The sequence below is a fragment of the Oryctolagus cuniculus genome, chromosome 20 (assembly GCF_964237555.1).
Source record: "Oryctolagus cuniculus chromosome 20, mOryCun1.1, whole genome shotgun sequence".
In the NCBI taxonomy this organism is placed as follows: Eukaryota; Metazoa; Chordata; class Mammalia; order Lagomorpha; family Leporidae; genus Oryctolagus; species Oryctolagus cuniculus.
Window position 1 is genome coordinate 48724163 of NC_091451.1, and position 24100 is coordinate 48748262.

Genomic DNA, 24100 nt, shown 5'->3' on the forward strand with positions numbered 1-24100 from the left:
GCAGGTCCGGGGATCCCTGGAGACGTGAGTAAGGAAGAGTAAGCAGGATTTCTAGGAGCCACAGCCTGAGCCACCCCTGAGCTGCAGGTTAATCCCTGACCTGGGGTTTGGACCACGTGGACCTCAACCTGTGAGTTCAGTGTGAGGAAGTGAAAAGGAGACGAGGGCACAGCTGCAGAGAATGGACATGGGATCCCCAGGGACCAGGACCACGGGGTCAGCTCTGTCCCTCGGGGGCCCAGCTGTGCAGGAGGGGAGGGCATGGATGGGAAACACTGCAGCATCCATAGCCCCTGACCGGCTCTACACTGCCCCTGGGCTCTCAGCAGGGTCCCAGATGACGTCATCAGAGAATTCCACGGAGAGCTCCTCTTTGATTTGGACAGGAAAAGACTCCCCGGGTGCCCAGAGCTTAGTCAGGTCTCAGATGCTGTGGACCCCAAAGATGTCATTCATTCTTCCAGAAACGACTCCATTTTCTTCATGTGACGTCTTCCCGTGATACCAAAACTTCTGCTCAGTGATCGGTGCTAGGGACAGAATCATCCTTCCAGATCGGAACGTCGGAAACAGTTACAGGACCACAAACCCCAATTTCCTCAGGAGGACCAGGGATTCACCTCCCACCACATCTGGGAAGGGGTCTGAGTCTGCTCAGTGCGTCTTGTGCGCCCCCTGGTGGAGCCGCGCGCCCCTGCAGGCAGGTTTGTGTCTGGGCTCAGCCTGAGGGCCCTCACTGTGTCTCTGGCACAGAAATAGGTGGCCGTGTCCGCTGTTGTTGGACTGTTCATTTGCAGATTCACCGTGTTCTGGGCGTGGTGAATTGGCCATTCACCCAGCTCGCGTAGTCTGTGCTACCACTACCAGCAGAAATGCATCCAATCCACTCCAGCCCCTTCCCTGGAGCCTGGCGGACCCAGTTTACTCCAAAGCTACTGAGGGAGAATCCAGAGGCTTTGCAGGAGAGTTTCAGGGATCCCCCAGGCTTAAACAGGCCTCCCCCGGACTCCTCCTGTTGCTCCTGGAACTGGAGACCTGGAAACACAGATGTCCTGGTCAGGACACTGTCACTCACACTCTCTGTGTCTCTCACTCACGTCCTCTCCCAGACTCAGTGCCTCGCGTTCCTCATCATTACCTTTGAGCACAGCGACCAGGAGAAGCCAGCGCAGCCCAGTCTCCATGGTGAGCGTCTGTGTTGAGTGCGCTCACTGAGTGGACACCTGGGAGTCCTGGGGCTGGAGCTCCTGTGCCAGAGCTGCAGGGTGAGGGCTGGGCTGGTTTTCATGGGCAGAGGGAGGCCCTATTTGCATGAGCTGCCCCTATATAGCAGGCATGGGGTCAGATGCCTCAGACAGGACAGGGCCCAGGGCAGATGTACATGTCCTGTGGGTGTAGGCTATGATAGGATTCGGATCATATGAATTTTTTATGTTTTATTGTTTTTTCATTTTAGTATGTGTGTACCCTTAGTATGCATTGTAAGCAATATCATGTCCTTCATTTTTAAATAACAATTGTTTCATATTATCTGTTGACATCTATATCATCTATATGAAAGACATTGGAATAGTGATAGAGAGAAGGGGTGAGAGAAACACAAGTGTAGTGATGGAACAGCAAAGATGAAATGGGAGATTTTTGTCTTTGGATTGACAGCTCCAAACTCCCCAAATGCCTACAACATCTAGGAGTTAGCCTTTCTAAAACCTGGAGCCCAGAACTGCATCTGTGTTTCCTTTGTCGGTTGTAGGGGCTCTATCGCTATAGTGTCATCTGTAGTTTACCACGATGTGTTATCAGGAAAAAGTGTAGGAAGCCGTGTGGCTGGGCTCAAGCAGCACTCTGATGGGAACACGGGTGTCCCTAGTGGGGACTTTGTCAATTTTGTCCTAATGCCTGCCGCCCATATTTACACAGATGAAAGACTGCAAGTGGATTCATTTAAGGATACTATGTCTTGTTTCCTTATTCATCCATTACCTTATTTTAAAACTGTTCATTAACTCAGAACACTGTGCGTGTTAGTGGGGTGTAGTGTGCTATTGGAATCTGTGTGTTGTAGAAATGGGCACAGATCAACTCACTGTCATTCACATTTCTACCTCCGTTCCATCACTTTGTGTTGGGAGACCGGGTGTCCTCAGTACTGCTTATTTGTGGAACATGTCGTGGGTTGTAGTGAACTGAGTCAGCCCACTGTGGTGGGGGCAGAATTATTCCTTCCTTTGAGTTGTGCTTTGTGCCCTGGTATCAGTCATTCCCTGTGTTCCCCCTCTTCCCTGTTCTGTAACCATGACTCTGAGTTCAGCTCAAGCACTGGGTATGAAGTCACTGTGTCACAATTCACCCACAGTCCTGGGTTCAGGTAATGCAGCTGTGTTCACAATAGTTCAGTCTACAATAAAGCCAAATGTGCATAAAACAGTGAATGCAGTCTGTTACATTTGACATGGAATATTACTCAGTGTTAAGAAGGAGGTTGCTCTGTCATTAGGAAATCATGGGTCAGCCTTGAGCATAATATGCTAACAGAAATAATGCAGGTACATGTGGACACATAGTATGTGATATTAGTTATATATGCAGTCCACTAGCTTGAACTCACAGAAGGAGGAAGTGCAATGGAGATCACTGTGTACCATGACCCAAGTGTTTGTCTCCTTCCAGCCCTGTGGGCAACTGCAGGAAGTTCCAGGCTCCTGACTTCATGCTTTTGCAGCCCCAACATTGTAACCATTCAGGAAGTGAAGCAACGGATTGAGATTCTCTATCTGTTGGTCTCTTCCTCTCTTGCTATAACACTGACTTTAAAATAAAATAAATAGATACTTAAAATAATTGAAGATTAATTATACATATGATTAGGAGCCTATTTCCTAATGTTGAATGATCGCAAGCAACTGAATCCCAAGGGAAGAAATCAATTGTTTAAATGCAGTGATGATAAGGTGGTGACAGGAGCAGCACTGGAGTGAGCCTGTGGGATTCCTGCCTCCCCTGTCAGGATGCTGAGTGCTGTGTCCTAGTTTGGTTCCAGTTTCAGTTTCCTGCCTAAGCACACTCTGGGAGGCAGTAGGTGAAGTTCCAAATACTCCCATTTGGACACGTGGACAGAATTCCAAGCACCTGGCTGTCACCTGACCCAGCTGAATCTTTTGTAGCAATCGGAGAAGTGACCAGGCATTGGAAGATCACTGTCAGTCTCAGTCTCTTTTTGGACACATACATACATACAAATTTTAAAATAAGTGAAATAGTATCTATAAACTTTTAAAGACGTTATATATAGGGAAACATACAAAATGCTGTAAACCTGGGAACAGCATGCATATCCCTGTTAGAAGCACAATGAGACATCCCATCCCTCCGGGTAGAATGAAAATTATCAGATAATTCAAGCTGACAATTCTTGGGGAGGCAGAGTGAGACGACAACCCTGGGACAAGCCTGGGGTCAGGAAAATTAGTCAAAATGTTATGGAAAATCGTCAAAAACTGACAAGTACAATTACCACAGGATCTACAAATACCATTTCTGGGTAGAAGGAACATGATATCCCTGGAGGTGTCCACTGGATCCACAGTCACTGTGGCAAAGACATCTGCAGTTCCATGTTCAATTAAAGCAGTGCCAATCTCAATAGTTCACACATATAATCCATGGAATTTTCATGGAAGAAAGAATCAACAATGGAACAAATGTACAAAGCTACATTTTACCAGGAGTTTATATGGCAGTAAAGTGGAAGAAATTCTGTATTTTGGACAACTTGGATGATCCTAGAGAATAATGTCCAAGGATAATGTGTCAGGATAAGTACACTCTGAAAACCATCAAGGCCAAGAAGACAAATAATATGAGATGCTGGTTACATGAGATAAAAAGGATGAACTCACAGAGGCAGGATACAATGGTGAGACCAAAGTCTGAGCGAGGGAGGAGCAGAGGAGACGCTGTTCAAAGTCAGAGTTTCAGCCCAACAGGATCCACACATTCAGTGATCTATTGCACAGGATGGTGACAGCAGTGAAGGGAATATTGTGTCTGTGGAATTCCAAAACAGGAGACAAATGCCATTCTACCATGGAAACATAGGGTTTTCTGATGAGCTTGTCAATAAATCTGTGCTCTGGGTGTTGTTTCTGGAGAACATGAATCGGCCATTCACGGAGTTTACATAGTATGTGCTACCACAATTATAACCATTAGCTGCGATCCACTCCAGCCCCTTCCCTGGAGCCTGGTGGACCCAGTCCATTGCATGGTTAGAGTGTGAATCCAGAGGCTTTGCAGGAGACTACTAACAGAAGCAAACTGCCAACTACAGGGCTCACAGCACGTGCAACAAATAATGGAGAAAAATATACTCCACTACTACATGCCATTTATGAAAAATCACTGGTGCATTTATACACTGAGAACAAATTTGCAGAAAATGGAGAAAACATCACAGTGGTTTAGCATGTGAATCTTCTGCCTGTGATGCCTACATCCCATACTGCTGTCTGTTCTTATTCCAGCTGCACTTCCAATCATCTCTTGTTGATGCACCTGGGAAAGCAGACAAGCATGGTCCAAGTGATTGGGCCTCTGCACCCATGTGGGGACTGGGAAGAAACTCCTGGCTCTAGATGTCAATGTCATTTGGGGGAGTAAACCAGCAGATGGGAGAATTTGTCTCTGGGTCTTTCCCTCTCTCTGTGTAACACTGACTTTCAATAAATAAATAAATCTTTTCTAAAAGATTGCATATGTAGTATCAACAAACTTTTAAAGTCCTGGAGGAAATTTATCAACAGGCTGAATGATGTCCACATAACAATATTATTGTTTTTCAATTTTGAATTTATTTTGTATTTTTTAAAATTTATTTTTAAGGAATAAAAATGTCATAGTACAACTTTAGGAATATAGATATTCTTCCCAGCATTTCTGCCCTCCCACTTACATTCCCACCACCTTTCTCATCCCTCTCCACTTGTCAGTTCAGTTTTCCAATAAGATTCACTTTAAGTTGGTACACAGATTCAAGATCAAGATTCATCATCAAGATTCACTTGTATTGCTACACAGAAAACCAGCTCTGTACTATGTAAAGATTTAAACACACACACACACACACACACAAATACAAGAACTGTTTGAGAACTGGTTTTACAGTTAACTCTCATAATAGAACTCATTGAGGATGGAGGCCCTGCATGGGGAATTAGTGCACAGTGAGACCTGTTGTTAATTTAGCAATAAACACTCTTACGTATGATGTCAGTGACCACCTGAGACTCTTGACATGAGCTGCTTAGGCTAAGGAAGCCTTTTGAGTCCATAAACTCTGATAGTATTTGCACAAGGCCATGAGCAAAGTGGAAGTTCTCTCCTCCCTTTAGAGAAAAGTACCTCCTTCTTTGAGGCCACTTCTACTGCCTGAGGTCTCAGTCACAGAGATCCTTTAGGCAGAACATTTTTGCCACAGTGTCTTGGATTTCATGCCTGAAATGTTCTCATGGGCTTTTCAGCCAGACCAGAAAGACTGAAGGGCTGATTATCAGGTCAGAGTGTTACTTAAAGCAGTTATCATTCTATGAGTCTGCTGTGTAGACTTCTGCTCATGTTGGAACATTCTCTCCTTTTAAATTCTATCTCTTCTTATTACCAGGCACTTGATCCTATTTATATGATCACTTTAACACTTAATCCTATCTATGTGTTCACTTTACACTTAATGTGATCACTTTAATTAAGTTTCATGGGACTTGGAGTCCCACAACAAAATTTTAAATTGTGTGTTTAGAAGTAAGTCCATAGGAATGTATGCACCTTACAGTTAAAAAATTCCTCCTCCTGCTCTTACTCCCATTCCTATTTTTTACTGAGATGAATTTTCAATTGACTGTATGTGCATACAATGGACTGAATGTTACATAAATTCTTCAACAAATAGTAGGAAGAAAAACAAACAAACAAACAAAAAACAAACCAACAAAAAACTGTCCCTCGACAGTCAAGAGAAGGGCAGCTCAAGTCTTCCCTTCTCGAAGTGTCAATTTCACTTACCTAGGTTTCCTTTTGGGTGCTCTATTAGGTCTCATCTATCAGGAAGAACATGTGGTATTTGTCCCCGGGGTACTGGCCTTTTTCACAAAGTATGATCTTTTCCAGATTCATGCATTGTGTTGTGAATAACTGGATCTTATTGTTTTTACCACTGTGTAGTATTCCATAGTGTACACATCCCATAATTTCTTTATCCAGTTTTTGGTTGATGAGCATTTAGTTTGAATCCATATCTTAGCTATTGTGAATAGAGCTGCAATAAGCATGGAGGTACAGGTATCTCTTGTGTGTAGTGAATTCATTTCCCTTGGGTAAGTTCCCAGGAGGGGGATTCCTGGGTCATATAAGGTAGGACTATATTCAGATTTTTGAGATATTTCCATAGTGTCTTCCATAGTGGCTTTATCAGTTTGCATTCCCACCAACAGTGGATTCAGGCACATTTCCCCACAACCTCACCAGCATTTGATGTTTGTTGATTTCTGTATGAAGCCATTTTAGCTGGGGTGATGTGAAACCTCCTTGTGGTTTGATTTGCATTTCCCTGACAGCTAGTGATGCTGAACATTTTTCATGTGTCTGTGTTGGCCAATTGGACTTCCTCTTTAAAAATGTGTAAGTCCTTGGCCCATCTCTTAACTGGGTTGTTTGTTTTGTTTTTGGAATTTCTTCATCTCTTTGTAAATTCTGGTTATTAATCCATATCCGTTGCATAGCTTGCAAATAATTTCGCACATGCTGTCAGATGCCTCTTCACTTACCTGAGTGTTTCTTTTACCACACAGAGAATTCCCGATTTGATCTAATCCCATTTATTAATTTTGGCTTTGATTTCCTATGTCTCTGAGGTCTTTTCCAAGAACTCTTTACCTGTGCCAGTGTCTTGAGGGCTTCCCTAATGTTCTCTACTAATTGGATGGTGTGGGATCATAGGTGTTTATCTTTAATCCTTTTTGAGTGGATTTTTGTATAAGGTGTAAGATAGGGGTCTTAGCCGGCACCGTGGCTCACTAGGCCAATCCTCTGTCTTGCAGCGCCGACACACCGGGATCTATTCCCAGTCAGGGCCCCGGATTCTGTCCCGGTTGCCCCTCTTCCAGGCCAGCTTTCTGCTGTTTCCAGGGAGTACAGTGGAGGATGGCCCAAGTGCTTGGGCCCTGCACCCCATGGGAGACCAGGAGAAGCACCTGGCTCCTGCCATTGGATCAGCACAGTGTGCTGGCCACAGCACGCCTGATGAGGTGGCCATTGGAGGGTGAGCCAATGGCAAAGGAAGACCTTTCTCTCTGTCTCTCTCTCTCTCGCTGTCCACTCTGCATGTCAAAAAAATAAAAATAAAAATAAATAAAAAGTGAAAAGGAATCTGAAGATTACCTGTACATTTTAATGACATAGTTGTGGTATGAAAAAATGATCTTGCTAAAATAGCCAAGCTACCATGTGATTCACAGATTCAATGCATTTCCTGTCAAACACCCTGTATTCTTCATAGGAAGAGGAATAAAATTCTGGAATTCACAAGAAAATTTCAGGGTAATAATGACTGAACAGTGTTGAGAAAAATAGCAAAGCAGGAGGCTTCATCCTAGCTGAGCTGAAATCAGACCTGGTGCTGAGATAACATAGACACCCACAGCCGTGGAGCACAACAGAAATGTAGAAATAAAAAAACACATTCTCAGAAAACTGATTGCATGCATGGTGCCACACACAGAATGGGGGATGGGTATTCTGTCATACATGGGGTTGGGGAAACTTGAATGCACTTGAAAATAATTCAATTATGTGGTCATCTCACACCAGATACAGAAACAGAGTGAGTTTGAAAAATACCTAAAAAGCAAGACCTGAGACTGTAAAGTTCTGGAAGAAAACACTGGACAAAAGCAAGCTGACATTGGTTTGAAAACACTGGACAAATGCAAGCTGACATTGGTTTGGGCAATGACATTTTGATAATCTCCAAAGTACAGGCAACCAAGCAAAAATAGGCAAAAGATAATGGATCCAACTACAGAGCTCCTGTGTAACAAAGAGAGTGATTGAAGAACCAGGAGTCACCTGCAGTTGGGCAGAAAGTATTTTCCGATCACACCCATGGGGGCCAATGTTGTGGCCCTGCAGGTTAAGCTGCCATACCTACTATGCATGCATCACACAGGAGCATGGGTTCAGATTCTGCTTGCTCCACTTCAAATCCAGCTCCCTACTAATGGACCTGAGTCAAAGATGACCCAAGTGTTTGTCCCCTTCAAGCCATGTGGGAAACCTAGAGAATGTTCCTGGGTCCTGGCTTCAGCCTCAGCCATTTCCAGCCTTTGCAGCCATTCAGGAAGGAAACCAGTGGATGGAAGATTCTCTCTTCATCTCTTTGGGTGTTCCTCTCTTGCTATAAACTGCCTTTGAAATAAAAGATATTTAAAGTAAATGACAGATACTTATACATATGCTTAGGAGCCTAGATCCAAATGTTGAATGACATCTTACAACTGAATCACAAGGGAAGAAATCAATTGTTTAAATGTAGTGACTGATTGGCCGGTGATGCAGCTCACTAGGCTACTCCTCCACCTGCTGTTCCGGCACTCCGGGTTCTAGTCCCGGTCGGAGTGTCAGATTCTGTCCCGGTTGCTCCTCTTCCAGTCCAGCTCTCTGCTGTAGCCCGGGAAGACAGTGTAGGATGGCCCAAGAGCTTGGGCCCTGCACCCGCATGAGAGACTGGGAGGAGGCGCCTGGCTCCTGGCTTCAGATCGGCACAGCACGCTGGCTGTAGCGGCCATTTGCGGGGTGAACCAATGGAGGGAAGACCTTTCTCTCTGTCTCTCTCTCTCTCTCACTGTCTAACTCTGCCTGTCTAAAAAAATGTAGTTACTGATAAGGTGGGTGACAGGACTGGCCTTGAAGGTATCACGTGGGATTCCTGCCTCCTGTTTCAGGATGCTTAGGTTTATGTCCAAATTTTGGGTCTATTTCAGACTCTTGCCAATGTGCACTCTGGGAGGCAGTACGAGAAGTCTGAGTTAATCTCATGTGTGGGACCTGGACTGAAATCATGCACCTGGCTGTGATCTGACCGAATCCAGCTTTTATGGGAATCTGGGAAGTTACCCAGGATTCAGTAGATCACTGTCTGTCAGTCTCTGTTGCTTTGTCTTTTTGGACAAATAAACACATACAAGTTTTAAAAGAGGTAAAAGTATATCTGTAATTTTTTGAAGAAAATATACAAAGGCAAACGTATAAAAATGCTTTAAATCTGAGATCATCATGCATGTCCATGTTAGAAGCACAACGAGACAGCCCACCCCTCCTGGTAGACTGAGTATCATCAGACATACCAGAGCTGACAAGTCTTGTGCAGGAAGAGAGAGAAGAAAACCCTGGTACAAGGCTGGAGTCAGGTAAGTTAGTAAAGCTTCCATGGAAAACATCAAAAGCTGAGAAATACAATTATCACAGGATCCTCAAACACTGTTGCCTGGTAGAAGAAGCATGAAATCCCAGGGAGGTGCCCAGGGGATCCACAGCCACTGTGGCAAACACCTCTGCAGTTCCATGTACAATTAATGCAGCATAATTCACGAGAGCTCACACATATAATCCAGTGAAATTTCCACTGAAGATGGAATGGATAATGGGACAAGTGGAAAGGGTTATACTTTAACAGGAATTTTATATTGCAGTAAAGAGTAAGAAGGACAGAGCTTCAGGCCGGCAGGATCCACACGTTGAGGGATCTGCTGTACAGCATGGTGACAGCAGTTAAGGGAATATTGTATCTACAGAATTCCAAAACAGGAGACAGATGCCATTCTACATGAGACATGTGCGTGTGGGGAGCAACCGAGACTAGACTAAATTACTGGAACTGCTAAGACTAATTCTATGCATCTGATCTCCCACCATATGGCGCTGAGACAGAATAAACAACTACCACACAGCTGCCTCACCAATTCGACTAACAAGCTGCAGAAGCTGATCCCGCTCCTGATTGGAGGAGAGCAGCGTGCTCAGCGCGTGGGGAGAGAACGCCAGCAGAATTGGGTTTGGTGGAAGAGGACTATAAAGGAGGAGAGAGAGACAACATGCAGGAGGAACATCTGAGCAACCCCTGAGAGAGCCAGCCGGCGGTGTGCTGCTCCTTCCCGGAAGCAGGGGGGAGCGGCAGCAAACCCAGGAAGGGCCGGGCAAAGACAATAGCGCAGGATCCGGTGTCGTTCCTCTGCAAGTGAGGGAGCGACAGTGCGTTTTGCGATGAGCATGTCAATAACTCTGACTTCATAATTCCACTCAATTTGATACATTCATTTTTCAACACATATCATTGTACCTCATATGTCTATATTCACTTATTATTCATTAAACAGTCATAACAGGAAAGGGAAGAATGGCAAATAGTGAAAATTCTGTTCTCTAAAACTGAATCATCACCTACTGTCTTCCAGGGTGCATTGTCAGTAGAAGTGTGGGAAATGTGTAAATGGGCTCTGTCCATCACTCTGATATGCAGCCTGGGTGTCTCCCTCTCTAAAACTGATCTAAGACTGCAAATGGATTGATGATGCCAGTGAGCATAGACATGGAGTGAAGAGCAGGGACTCTGGACACATGGTCTCTGGGACTGGCTCTTCCTGCAGCTGTGATTCAGCCTCAGGACACTGGTCATCATGCTGGAGCCACAGACACAGCTCCCTGCGATGTGGACTCCAGCCCCAGAGTGCACAGCCACTGTGTGTCCCACTTTCTGCTCTCCCTCAACCACAGCAGGTGCAGGGGGTCCCACGACACTGGAGCAGAACCAGATCAGCTGGAAGTGCACACCCAACACTTTCCATTCAGTGATGACCTTGACTGCTGATGTCCAGTGCATTTCCCTTCTGAGTTCAGGCAGGGAGCCCACAGGAGGGTCCCATGACCTAGAGGATGAGGAAGTCCCTGTAGGCTTCCCAGGTGCCTACAGAAGCTCAGCTTGAGACACAGCTGAGCTGCAAGTACATTCCTGAGTGCTGTGACGTTCACACAGGGACCACAGGCTATTTCAGGATTAAAGGAAAAATGGAGATCGGGTATAAAGACTGTGGAACCTGTGGAACAGCCACCTTTTCAAATAAGATGGTTGGTTCATTTTAGCACACAGGCTACTCTGACAGGAGCAGTTTGATGACATATATAATTGAGGTTAACAAATCAAGTCTCTGGCTCAGCCTTCTCTGAGTTTTAAGGGAAAACTAAAATTGTCCTAAAGTCGGCAGTGTTTGAGGGCACTGTCCTGAGTCAGACTTGAAAACACTCACGAGGTCCTCAGAGAGTCCCACATCTCTGACCCTGGTCACCACAGTCATCGTTCACGAACCTGAATTTGTTCATATAGGACTTCATCCTGTCACATCAAACTTCTCTATGTCAGTGAAGTCAGTGGTGGGGACAGAATCATAAAAGTAGCAGTCTTCCCTCAGAACTGTAGGAGAGGAAACCCCAATTCTCTGACAGGTAACCAGGGCTTAATTTCCCTCTGCACCTGTGCAGGACCATATTCTGAGCTTAATGCATCGTGTGCACTCCCTGGTGGAACCGTGCGTCCCTGCAGGGAAGTTTGTGTCCGGGCTCAGCCTGAGGGCCCCTCACTGTGTCTCTGACACAGAAATACATGGCTGTGTCCTCGTCTGTCAGACTGTTCATTTGCAGAAACACCGTGTTCTGGGCGTTGTCGCTGGAGATGGTGAATCGGGTCTTCACGGAGTTCGCATAGTTTGTGATACCAAACCAAGATAAATGTATGCGATCCACTCCAGCCCCTTCCCTGGAACCTGGCGGACCCAGCTCATGCCATAGCTACTGAAGTAGATTCCAGAGGCTTTGCAGGAGAGTTTCAGGGATCCTCCGGCTGGACCAGACCCTCTCCGGACTCCTTCAGCTGCTCCTGACAGTGGACACCTGCAAAAACAGACGTCCTGGTCAGGACACTGTCACTCACACTCTCTGTGTTTCTCACTCACGTCCTCACCCAGACTCAGTGCCTCGCGTTCCTCATCATTACCTTTGAGCACAGCGACCAGGAGAAGCCAGCGCAGCCCAGTCTCCATGGTGAGCGTCTGTGTTGAGTGCGCTCACTGAGTGGACACCTGGGAGTCCTGGGGCTGGAGCTCCTGTACCAGAGCTGCAGGGTGAGGGCTGGGCTGGTTTTCATGGGCAGAGGGAGGCCCTATTTGCATGTGCTGCCCCTGTATAGCAGGCTTGGGTTGTGCACTTCAGAGAGCACAGGTTTCTGGCAGAGCACAGTGTCCCCTGGTGTTTGGTAGCACAGGTAACGACACAGAACATATGATTCTTTCCATGATTCTGTAAAGTTATGTTTTCAGGACATCTTTGTTTTGATGCAGGTCATTGTGCCTATTGACATCAGCCAGGGCATGAAGGATGGGTGCCTCTTGTGTTTCTCATGTGTGGACGCTCACACCCAGGATAAGAAGTTGGTGTTGTGTGTTCCTTGATGTAAGCACTGGGTCCTGGTGGCCATGATGGAATGTCGTGAAAGGGGGAAAGTTCTAGCAGTAACAAACTGCCAACTGCAGGGCTCACAGCACGTGCAAGAAATGATGGATAATAATATACTCCACCACTAGGTGCCATTTATGAAACATCGGTGCTGCATTTGTACACTGAGAATGAATGCGCAGAAATGGAGAAAGCATCACTGTGGTGCAGCAGGTGAATCCACTGCCTATGATGCCTGAATCCCATAGTGCTGTGTGTTCCTGTTCCAGCTGCGGCACTTCCAATCGTCTCTTGCTGATGCACCCGGGAGAGCAGAAAAGCATGGTCCTAGTATTTGGCCTCTGCACCCACGTGGGAAACCCCGAAGAAACTCCTGTCTCCTGGTGTCACTGTCATCTGGGGGATGAACCAGCAGATGGAAGAACTTGTCTCTGTGTCTTTCCCTCTCTCTGTGTAACACTGACTTTCAATAAATAATAAAACTTTTTCTTAAATATTCCATATGTAGTATCAACAAATCTTTTAAAATCTTGGAGAATATTTAGGAACATAACAATATTATTGTTTTTTAATTTTTAATTTTTTAAAATTTATTTTTAAGGAATACAAATTTCACACGTACAGCTTTAGGAATATAGTGATTCTTCCCAGCATTCCCACCCTCCCATCCACTCTCTCACCCCTCCTCCTCCACCTCTCACCTTGCCATTCCCATTCTCCATTAAGATTTATTTTCAATTAACTTTGTACACAGAAGACCAACTCTATGTAAACACACACACACACACACACACACAAATACAAGAACTGTTTGAGAACTGGTTTTACAGTTAACTCTCATAATAGAACTCATTGAGGATGGAGGTCCTGCATGGGGAGTTAGTGCACAGTGAGACCTGTTGTTAATTTAACAATAAACACTCTTACGTATGATGTCAGTGACCACCTGAGACTCTTGACATGAGCTGCTTAGGCTATGGAAGCCTTTTGAGTCCACAAACTGTCAGTATTTGGACAAGGCCATAAGTAAAGTGGAAATTTTCTTCTCGCTTTAGAGAAAAGTACCTTCTTCTTTGAGGCCACTTCTTTCCCCTGGGTTCTCACTTGCAGAGATCCTTTAGGCAGAACATTTTTGCCACAGTGTCTTAGATTTCCATGCCTGAAATGCTCTCACGGCTTTTCAGCCAGACTAAGTTGACTTAAGGGCTGATTCTGAGGTCAGAGCGTTACTTAAAGCGATTGTCATTCAATGAGTCTGCTGTGTGGACTTCTTCCCATGTTGGAACTTTCTGTCCTTTATAATTCTATTTATATTATTACCAGGCATTGATCCTACTTATATGATCACTTTCACAATTTATCCTATCTAAATCTTCATGTTAATACTTAATATGATCACTTTAACAATTATGATGACATTTTTACGACTAAGCTATTGGGACTTGGAGTCCCACTCATGTTTTTAAACTGCACCCTCAGAAGTAAGTCTGTAGGAAAGTATGCAGAACTATACAGCTTTGCAGTTACCAAATTCCTCCTCCCATGCTTATTTCCATCCTTATTTTTTACTGGGATCAATTTTCAATTGACTTTATGCACGTATGATTGACTCTATGTTAAGTAAAACTTAAAAAAAATAGTAGGAAGAAAAATAAGCAAAAACCAAAAAAAAAAAAAAAAAAACAAACCCTGTTCCTCGACAGTTAAGACAAGGGCAGTTCTAGTTATCCATTCTTAAAGTATCTATTTCACTTCTCTAGATTTCCTTTTAGGTTCTCTGTTAGTTCTCACCTATCAGGAAGAACATGTGGTATTTGTCCCTTTGGGACTGGCTTATTTCACCAAGTATGAGCTTTTCTTGATTCATCCATTGTGTTGCAAATAACTGGATTTCATTGTTTTTACCACTGTGTATTATTCCAGGTATAAATATCCCATAATTTCTTTATCCAGTTTTTGGTTGATGGGCATTTAGGTTGATTCCATTTCTTAGTTATTTTGAATTGGTTGCAATAAACACGGAGGTACAGATAACTTACTTTGGGTAGTGAATTCATTTCCCCTGGGTAAATTCCCAGGAGTGGGGTTCATGGATCATATAGTAGGTCTATATTCAGAGTCTTGAGGTGTCTCTATACTGTCTTCCATGGTGGCTTTACCAGTTTGCATTCCTACCAACAGTGGATTAGGGCACCTTTTTCCACACATCCTCATCAGCATTTGTTGTTTGTTGATCTCTGTATGAAGCTGTTCTGGCTGGGGTGAGGTGAAACCACATTGTAGTTTGGATTTGCATTTCCCTGACAGCTAGTTATCCTGAACATTTTTTCATGTGTCTGTTGGCCACTTGGACTTCCTCTTTTGAAAAATGTGTAAGTCCTTGGCCCATCTCTTAACTGGGTTATTTGTTATGTTGTTGTGGAGTTTCTTAATCACTTTGTAGATTCTGGTTATTAATCTATATCAATTGCATAGCTTACAAATAATATCTCCCATTATGCAAGATGCCTCTTTACTTTCCTGAGGGATTTTTTTTTCTGTACAGAGACTTCTCAATTGGATGTAATCCTATTTATTAGTTTTGGCTTTGACTGCCTATGCCCCTGAGTTCTTTTCCAAGAACTCTTTGCCGATTCCAATGTCTTGCAGCATTTCCCAAATGTTCTCTAATAATTGGATATTGTAGGGTCATAGATTTACACCTTTATTCTATGTTGAGTGGATTTTGTGTAAGGTGTAAAATAAGGGTCTGAAAATCTGATAAGAATAAAATTCAAAGTAAAGTAGTGTAGGTATATCATATTTGACACAACTGTGAGTATATCAGTCTTAACTGTGTTATCAAATTTCATGGAAATACAGGAAATAAAAAATTAAAATGTGCACTGTTTAAGATGCGTTCATCCACCAAAGGAGAGCCTGTGTCTCATGTGTGTCACTGGCTCCCAATACCACTTTCCTGCTCCTGCAGCCCCAGGAATCAGAAGTTTATGGGAGGACATTTGGGCCCTGTCACTCTTGTGGATGTGCTGGATTGTTGTCCGGAAACTGGGTGAGGCTGGGAAGCAGAGCTGGCCAGAGTGACACTTGGGAAAGTGCAGTGCATGGGAGTGTCTCTCTCTCTTTTTCTTTGCCTCATATGGGAATAACTGAAAGTTAAAACTTGAGTTACTGAAGGGTCTCTCTAGAGGTCGTATTCCCTACATGCAGGCAGCAACACTCATGGCCTTGTCCCCTCCCTAGAGCCCCTCTCAATGGGATCACTGGGTGGTGAGGTCCCCACATGCATGATGGGAGGCTCCGTGCATCAAGTATGGAGGGTAAGTCCCACCTAACATGCAGCCTTCAGCTGCTCAGTTGGAGCGACCACACACACATACCAAGCAGTGCTGGCTCTGCTCACGGCTCTGCAGGAACAGCATCCTCAGCCTCAATACCCCAGACCCTGCTCCTCTGTGTCCACTGAGTAGGAAAGTGATTCACCTGCAGGAGGAAACCATCATGACCAATGTCCTGGTGGGATCCTGTAGAAAATGTTCGTGAGCAGAGTCCACCCCAGACACTGTGCCAGCACTGATCCCCCAAGACACAGAAGTCTGCATCTTCAGGGGATGGCTCCACCCCCAAAGCTGAGGACTGGGGAGGAGAACCATGGCACATGGGGAAGTGACAGTCAGGACAGGGTCCAGCAGCATAGAAAGAGAGGACATGGTGGACAGGGTGGGCTCTTCCTCTGCATGAGGGTAAGGACAGGTGGAAGGGCCACACTGCTGGGACCCAGTGCCTGCAGCAGAACACTGAGTCAGGAGCTCTGATCAGGTCTCCTTGCCCCAGGGACCCCCACACTGACCACCACTGAGTAAAACTAGCACAGGTGCCTGGGAGATGTGGAATGGTGTCGCCTCTGGGGAGTGCATCCAGTGATGACTCCCACCATGAGTGGATTCAACGTCAGGGCCTCATGGAGGAAGCTGAGGTCCCCAATGCCACTAACAGAACCACACAGAATGCTGGGAGCAGCCTGTGGGGGTGGATGTGGTTTGTCCTCACCCCAACGTAACAGCACTGACAGGGGGTGCATGGTCTTGATGTTTACATAAAAAGCATTGAACAACCAGGATCTGACATCAGATGCAAAGTTCATTTTACAACTCCTGGAAGGAAACATAGGGAAAAATCTCCCTGATAGTAGTCTGGCCTTGATTTTTCTTTTAGATCCCCAAAGTTCATGCAATGTAAGAAAACATTTTCAGATGATGCTGCATAAACTAGAGAGCTTCTGCACTGTAAGTGGACCGATGAGAAGTGAGCAGCCTACACACAAGGGAAGTAACTATTTACATACCATATGTATGATGAATAGCCTGTATCCCAAAGAAATAAAAAGGAAATCTCTGTAAGCGCTGGATAAATAAAATGAGCTGTAAAAATAAAATGAACCATCTGTATCAGCTGTTATAAATATAAATAAAAAAAAATTATCTGTGTGTTTAGAACTGGTCCCAAGTCTTCTGCAGTCTCAAATAACTATGATAGACAATTAGCTTCTTCATCCTGAATGACAGGTTCTGTGTCATCAGGCCTACAATTGGTGTAGAAGCAAACCTCTCTGATCTGCTTGTGGCTGAGGTGTGTGTTTTAGGTGTGCTCCCAAGATGACCACAGGAGAAGTGGGGGGAGCTCTGCAAGTGAGGCCTAGTGGGATTTGTTCATTTCTGGGGAATCTGCTATGGAGGAGATTACAGTAGATCTCCTGGGTCCCCAGCTTCAGCACAGAGCACAGTGCTGCTAGAGTCAGCCCTGGTCTCGTCTGACATCCTGTGTGGGGATGGGGTCCCTCCCATCCCTGTTCACAATATTAGGATGCCTGATGACTGCATGATGTTCACAATATTAGGAAGCCTGATGGCACAACATTCTCACTGTCTGATCCTGGACTTGCACCCTTATAGGTGTGAGCTCAATAAACCTTTTTGCTCCATACACCTCCTTTCCGGGGTACTCCATTATGGAATCAACAGGTGGAATAAAACAATCGAAGAGCCACACACTAGCCAATGCTCTGTTCCTACCTGAAACAGAGACTCAGCTGTGTTTACAGAATTAGAGCCACTCAGAAATCGTCATCTCTATATCAGCTGAGGGAATTGCTTAGGTTCTGTAAGAATCCTACATGAGAGAACAATTGCAATTTTGCAGGAAACATTTTGCCAACACATGGGGTTGATTCTGTTATTCTGGTGAATGACAGAAAATTTGTTTACTCCTGGTGATTATGAAGTTGAGAGAAAGCAAGGACTGATTTTTCTCTTTTGTATTCTTTTAAAGACTTGGTTATTTATTTGAAAGGCAGAAATACAGAGTGGCAGATGCAGAGAGAGAGAGAAAGTGGTCTTCCATCTGCTGCTTCTATACACAGCTGGGCACCAGGGCAGGGATGGGCCAATCTGAATCCCGGAGCCAGGAGGTTCTTCAGGTTCTCCCATGAGGGAGCAGGGGCACAGGAACTTGGGCCTCCTTCTGCTGTTTCCAAGGCCAGTGCAAAGCCCAGGATTGGGTGTCTCATCCAGGATTTGAAACAGCACACATATTGGAAGATGGAAACGAGGACTATTTTGTGTTGGAGGAAGGAGTCGGAGTTTCTGGACAAACAGTCTCTGGGGCAGGCGCCTCAGGCAGCAGGGATGCAGCTCCAGGGTTGGAATATCCTCCTAGACTCACAAAGACACAGTCCAGAACCACCTGGACTCTAGTGCAGACCTCACTGGACTGTCCCACCTGCTGGTCTCCCTGAGATGCAGACAAGGCCAGCAGAGTGTGGGGAACAAGACCTCTCCACACCCAGTGTTTTCCATGAGTCTGACCCCTTGCACTACCAACGGCCACCTCTGCTTGCAAATGAGAGCAGGTCCGGGGATCCCAGGAGACGTGAGTGAGGAAGAGTAAGCAGGATTTCTAGGAGCCACAGCCTGAGCCACCCCTGAGCTGCAGGTTAATCCCTGACCTGGGGTTTGGACCACGTGGACCTCAACCTGTGAGTTCAGGCTGAGGAAGTGAAAAGGAGACGAGGGCACAGCTGCAGAGAATGGACACGGGAGCCCCAGGGAACAGGACCACGGGGTCAGCTCTGCCTCTCAGGGGCCCAGCTGTGCAGGGGGGGAGCGCATGGATGTGAAACACTGCAGCATCCATAGCCCCTGACCGGCTCTACACTGCCCCTGGACTCTCAGCAGGGTCCCAGATGACGTCATCAGAGAATACCACTGGGCACACTCCAGAGACTGAGACCCCGAAAAGCCTCCCCGTGTGCCCAGAGTTCACTCAGGTCTCAGATGCTAGGGACCCCAGAGATGTCAATCATTCCTTCAAAACGACTCCATTTTCTTCATGTGACGTCTTACCATGATACCAAAACTTCTGCTCGGTGATCGGTGTTAGGGACAGAATCATCCATCAAGAATTGGAACGTAGGAAACGGTTACAGCAAACCCAAATTTCCTGAAGGAATCAGCGATTCACCTCCCACTGCATCTGGGCGCGGGTTGAGTCTGCTCAGTGTGTGTTGTGCGCCCCCTGGTGGAGACGCGCGCCCCTGCAGGGAGGTTTGTGTCTGGGCTCAGCCTGAGGGTCCCTCACTGTGTCTCTTGCACAGTAATAGAGGGACGTGTCCGCGGCTGTCAGACTGGTCATTTTCAGATCCACCGTGTTCTGGGCGTTGTGGCTGGAGATGGTGAATCTGTCATTCACCGAGCTCACGTAGTCTGTGCTACCATAATCAGGATAAATGCATCCGATGCACTCTGGGCCCTTCCCTGAGCATGGTGGACCCAGCAAATCCAGTAGCTACTAAAGGTGAATCCAGAGGCTTTCCAGATGAGTTTCAGGGATTCCCCAGGCTGGACTAGGCCTTCCCCGGACTCCTCTAGCTGCTGACACTGGACACCTGCAAACAGAGACGTCCTGGTCAGGACACTGTCACGCACACTCTCTGTGTTTCTCACTCACGTCCTCTCCCAGACTCAGTGCCCCATGTTCCCCATCATTACCTTTGAGCACAGTGACCAGGAGAAGCCAGCGCAGCCCAGTCTCCATGGTGAGCATCTGTGTTGAGTGTGATCACTGAGTGGACACCTGGGAGTCCTGGGGCTGGAGCTCCTGTGCCAGAGCTGCAGGGTGAGGCCTGTGCTGGTTTTCATGGGCAGAGGGAGGCCCTGTTTTTGTGTGCTGCCGCTAGATAGCAGGCATGGGGTCAGACGCCCCAGACAGGACAGTGCCCAGGGCAGATGTGGTGTCCTGTGGTGTAGGTTGACGGCTATGATAGGATTCAGATCATATAAATCTTTACATTATCATTGTTGTTTAAACAATTGAAGGCAATGACCTTGTTTCATTTTAATATGTGTGTATCCTTAATAATCCAGTGTTAGCATGTCCTTCATTTTTAAAATAACCATTGGTTCATTTTTAACTATTTAAATAACATTGGAATAGTGACAGTGAGAGAAGGGGTGAGAGAAAGAGAAATGTAGAGATGGACAGAAAAGGTGACAAAGGGAGATTTCCACCTTGATTGACAGCCCCAGACATCCCAAGTGCCTACAACATCGAGGACTTAGCCTTTCTAAAACCTGGAGCCCAAAACTGCAACTTTGTTTCCCACGTCAGTGGTAGGGGCTCATTCACTTGTAGTGTCATCTACAGTTTTCCAAAATGCATTATCAGAAAAAGTGTGGGAAGTCGTGTGACTGAATGATTCATTCTGATGGGAACACGGGTGTCTCTAGTGGGGACTTTGCCAATTTTGTCCTAATGCCTGCCTCCCACTTTTAAACAGATAAAAGACTGCAAGTGGATTCTTTTTAGGTTAACTATGTTTTGTTTCCTTGTTCATCCATTGACTTATTTAACACTCGTCATGAACACAGAACACTGTGCTTGCTAGTGGGGTTTGTGTGCTATTGGAATCTGTGTGTTGTAGAAATGGGCACAGATCAACTCATTGTCATTCACATTTCCACCTCCTTTCCTACACTCTGAGTTGGAGGGGCCTGGAGGCCTCAGTTCTCATTATTCATGGAACCTGTCGTGGGTTGTGGTGAACTGAGTCAGCCCACTGTGGTGTGGGCAGAATTATTCCTTCCTGTGAGTGCTTTGTGCCCTGGTATCAGCTGCCCTGTGTTCCCCCTCTTCCCTGTGTCTAGTAACCATGACTCTGAGTTCAGCTCAAGCACTGGATAGAAGTCACTGTGTCACAATTCACCCGCAGTCCTGGGTTCAGGTAATGCAGCTGTGTTCACAATAGTTCAGTCTACAATAAAGTAAAAGGTGCCAAAAACAGTGAATGCAGTCTGTTACATTTGACATGGAATATTATTCAGTGTTAAGAAGGAGGTTGTTCGGTCGTTAGGAAATCATTGGTCAGCCTGGAGCATAATATGCTAACAGAAATAATCCTGGTACATGTGGACACATAGTATGTGACATTAGTTATACATGCAGTCCACAAGCTTGAACTCACAGAGGCAGGAAGTGCAATGGTGATCACTGTCTACCATGACCCAAGTGTTTGTCCCCTTCCAGCTCTGTGGGAAACTGGGGGAAGTTCCAGGCTCCTGGCTTCAGGCTCAGCCATCCCAGCCTTTGCAGCCATTCAGGAAGAAAAGCAGTGAATGAAAACTTCTCTCTCCATCTGTTGATAGCTTTATCTCTTGCTATAACACTGCCTTTCAAATAAAATAAATACTTAAAATAAATGAAAGATTAATTATACATATGGTTAGGAGCCTATTTCCAAATGTTGAATGAACTCAAGCCACTGATCCCAAGGGAAGCAATCAATTCCTTAAATGCAGTGATGATAAGGTGGTGACAGGAGCAGCACTGGAGTGAGCCTGAGGGATTCCTGCCTCCCGTGTCAGGATGCTAAGTGCTGTGCCCTAGTTTGGTTCCAGTGTCAGATTCCTGCCTAAGCCCTTCTGGAAGGCAGTAGGTGAAGTTCCAAGTACTGCCATGTGGACACCTGGACAGAATTCCAAGCACATGGCTGTCACCTAACCCAGCTGAAGCTTTTGTAGCCATCTGGGAAGTGACCAGGAATTAGAAGATCACTGTCAGTCTCAATCTCTTTGCCTTTTTGAAAAAATATGTAAATACAAATATCAAAATAAATGAAATAGTATCTTTAACTTTTTAAAAAAGATATAAAGGCAACATATAAAATGATATATTGGGCCCATCATGCATGTCCGTAATAGATGCACAATGAGACATCCCATCCTTCCTGTTAGAATTAGTATTATCCTACAATCCAGAGCTGACAATCCATGTGGAGGAAGCTGGAGATAACCCTGGTGCAAGATCGGAGTCAGGTAAATAAGTAAAACTATTATGGAAAATCATCAAAACTGAAACAGAATTATCACAGGCTCTTCAAACACCATTTTTGAGTAGAAGGAATATGAAATCCCAGGGAGGTGTCCAGGGGAACCACAATCAATGTGGCAAACACCTCTGCTCTTCCATGTTCAATTAATGCAGCAGCATTCACAAGAGTTCACACATACAATCCAGTGAAATATTCATAAAGAAAGAATCAACAATGGAACAAATGGACAAAATTATATTTAACAGGAAGTTTATATGGCAGTAAAGATGAGGAAATTCTGTATTTTGGACAACTCGGATGATCCTGGAGAATAATGTCCAAGGATAATGTGTCAGGGTAAGCACACTCTGCTAACCATGCAGGACAAGAAGACAAATAATACGTGATGCTGGATACATGGGATAAAAGGATGAAGTCACAGAGGCAGGAAGTATGATGGTGAAGACCATGTCTGAGCAAGGGAGAAGCAGAGGAGACGCTGGAGCAAGGTCAGAGTTCCAGTCCCACAGGATCCACACACTGAGGATCTACTGTACAGCATGGTCATAGCAGTGAAGGGAATATTGTGTCTACAGAATTCCAAAACAGGAGACAACTGGCATTCTACCATGGAAACATGTGGTTTTCTGATGAGCATGTCAATAAGTCTGCCTTCATAAAAACTCAATTTGATACATTTATCTATCAACACAAATCATTGTACCTCATATGTCTATGTTTTGGTATTATATATCAAACACTTATGTAAAGGAAATGATTAAATGATCAAAAATGGAGATTCAACACTCTGAATACTGGTGTAGTGCTTTCCAGTATTTTCCAATATTTTATGGAGATGATAAATAAATTCCAGTGGAATCAAGCTTGGCAGCTAGAACCCAGGAGCTTGGAACTGCATCAGTGTTCCCACCTTGGTGATGGGGTCTCATAACACATCCATCATCTACTGACTTCCAGGGTGCACTGTCAGTTACTAGTCTGGGAAAGTGTGCAAATGGGCTGTGTCCATCACTCTCATATGCAGCCTGGGTGTCTCCCTCTATAATACTGATGGAAGTCTCCAAATGCATTGATGACCCCAGTCAGCATAGACATGGAGTGAAGAGCAGGGACTCTGGACACACGGTCTCCGAGACTTGCTCTTCCTGCAGCTGTGATTCAGCCTCAGGACACTGTCATCATGCTGGAGCCACAGACACAGCTCCCCGCGATGTGGACTCCAGCCCCAGAGTGCACAGCCACTGTGTGTCCCACTTTCTGCTCTCCCTGAACCACAGCAGGTGCAGGGAGTCCCACAACACTCAACAGAATCAGATCAACTTGAAGTGCACACCCAACACTTTCCATTCAGTTATGACCTTGACTGCTGATGTCCAGTGCATTTCCCGTCTGAGTTAATGCAGGGAGCCCCCCAGGAGGGTCCCAGGACCTAGAGAATGAGGAAGTCCCTGTAGGCTTCCCAGGTGCCTGCAGAAGCCCAGCCTGAGACACAGCTGAGCTGCAAGTACATTCCTGAGTGCTGTGACGTTCACACAGGGACCACAGACTGTTCCAGGATTAAAGCTGGCCACATTCTGTGGAAAGTGAGTGTGGATCACCCACAGTTTAATATAAAATGTCAGTTCAGTCCGCACACAGGCTACTTTGACAGGAAGAGAGGGAAATAGTTGAGGTTTAACAGACCAGAGATCCTGGCTCAGCTGTCTCCAGGATATAAAGGGAAAAAATTGTCCTAGAGTCGGTAGCGCCCTGAGGACACCAGCACGAGTTAGACTGGAAAAGACTCACGAGATCCTCACAGATCCCCATGATATCTGATCGCAGTGAGGATAGTTGTCAGTCATGAACCCGAAATTGTCACGTAGGACTTCTTCCTTCTATTCAAAGTTTCTATCCGTCAGTGCAGTCAGTGGCAGGGACAGAATCATAAGAGTAGAACCATTTCTTCAAATGCGTTAGAGGAGAGGAAACCCCAATTCCCTAACAGGAAACCAGGGCTTATTGTCCCTCTGCACCTACCCATGACCAGAATATATATTCAGTGGGTTTTGTGCGCCCCCTGGTGGAGCCGTGCGGCCCTGCAAGGAGGTTTGTGTCTGGACTCAGCCTGAGGGCCCCTCACTGTGTCTCTGGCACAGAAATAGGTGGCCATGTCCGCGGCTG

At 45.6% G+C, this 24100-nt stretch overlaps 1 pseudogene; it reads right to left on the reverse strand.

Moving 5' to 3' along the window:
- Nucleotides 1-11598: 11598 nt before the first annotated feature.
- On the reverse strand, nucleotides 11599-12199 carry LOC138847240 (immunoglobulin heavy variable 3-11-like; annotated as a pseudogene).
- Nucleotides 12200-24100: the final 11901 nt, after the last annotated feature.